We start from the raw sequence: 1,877 nt of genomic DNA on the forward strand, positions 1-1,877 counted from the left end.
ATTAGTATTAATAATCAGGTATGTGGACAATATTTCAGTGGTTTTGAGGGTTAATGAGGATGCTGAATGATTAATACATAGCTGCATTTTATAATCAATAAAGCTGAGTGTCATTGGTTTCTGTTCAGTAATTAACAGACTTGTATTAATGTATTAATGACATAAATAACTCAAATCACCTTGAGTTGAAATATTGTCCCTATAGGTTGTTGTTAATGTTAATTATGCTAATTGTCCAACATGGACACATTCATGTATTCAGTGTTCAGATAATGTGTCCACCTCCGAACGCGGTCTGAGCGAACACATCTCAGTGCGTCTTCACACCTGCACTGAAAGCTGTCCACTTGTGATTGGATCACCGTGTTAACCTGGAACCAGAGTGTTTGTTCAGATCACACCTCGGTATCTGCTGTCGGCCGCCTCTCCGGCAGCTGCCGCCGGCTTCATGAATTAACCAAATGTTCAATCAGTCGGCTGGCAGCTCTCCGCCTCTCCGCCTGATGAATGGAGATGTTGCCCTTCACGCGGTTTGTTGGCTCAGTACAGACTGCGCTGTCAAAGTGGAAGTGATGTCTTCCCTCCGAAGACAAACAAAAAGCAGAAGAGACGGAGTGATTTAGACCTCAGAGGGTCACTTCACCCAGTTTACACAACATAAAAACAACCTCCAGCACAGACCGAAGGAGCTGAAGGAGATTTAGTTTGTGTTTCTCAAAACCTTAAAGAATTTTAAATTAAATTTGCAGTATTGAGATAATTGGTTACTGAACTGGAGAGAGTGAACTTTTATTCTTTTTGTTAAATGGTATTAACTTGTGCTCATGGGAGAGAAACCCGATTAACTCCAAACCAAGATACTGCTATATGATCAATCTACAGCTCTGTTTCTCAGACTTTCTACAGCTCGTACATCCTCAGAAACTCTCCCTGCTGTACAGCAGCCGACCCTGTTCAGCTACAGACACGACGCAGCTTTATTCCTGTTCAGAAGATTCCTGATTGTTGACTGTTGTTGAATCCTGAAACCGCTCCCTGAGGTAGTTTAGTGGAAGAGGAGTCTTCCTGGTCCACATTTCTCTTCCCGATAGTTCTGTCTTGGAGCCACGATTGCAGTCTTTCTGAACCATTCATCTGACCTCCGCCCTGTATCTAACGTCACATTTTACTTCCTATGGATGTGTGTGTGTTTACACAGCAGGCTGGATATTAAAAACCAATATTACAGGATGGCAAAAAACTTTTTGTATTATTTGTAGTATTTTTAGTGTTTTGTTTAAATACATTTATTTAATTAAACAAAGATTTCAGAGATTTTATCAACTAATGTATTGATTGTTTTTTATTAAAGAAATGAGCAATGTGAACAGTCTGAGAAGTCCATCGTAAAGTAAACAAACAAAAGTTAATTGACGATTAAAGCTGCATTCAAACAAACAAACCGTCCGACAGAACGGCAAAACCAAACCTGCGTGACGACATGTTGCTATGGTGAATAAAATATATTAACTTCAATTATTTTGTGATTATTATTCTAAGTGATCTATTAATTATCCACCATCAGATTTGTCTCCTTTTGATTCGTCTGAAGATGTTTATTCTTCAAACTGTGCCTGAGGTCAAATATCGAGTTATTTCCCACAATCCAGCAGGAGTACGGTGAAGTTGCCATGGTAACAGAGCTGAACCAGAGCTCGGCTTCACTGCTTTGGTGTCTTCAGACAAACTACAGATGTTCCCTGTTGAGCCTCGGTGCTGCTGTGGGTCCGGTCTGTGTAGGAACGTGGACCAGGACTCCTCAGACTGAGCAGTTCTGTGCTGCAGCTGTGAGACTGTCGGTTGAACGCAGGTGCAGGTCAGACGTGTGGACTACCAAC

Source organism: Morone saxatilis, unplaced genomic scaffold (assembly GCF_004916995.1).
Source record: "Morone saxatilis isolate NCDOM2014 unplaced genomic scaffold, NCSU_SB_2.0 Contig23, whole genome shotgun sequence".
NCBI classification, from domain to species: domain Eukaryota; kingdom Metazoa; phylum Chordata; class Actinopteri; family Moronidae; genus Morone; species Morone saxatilis.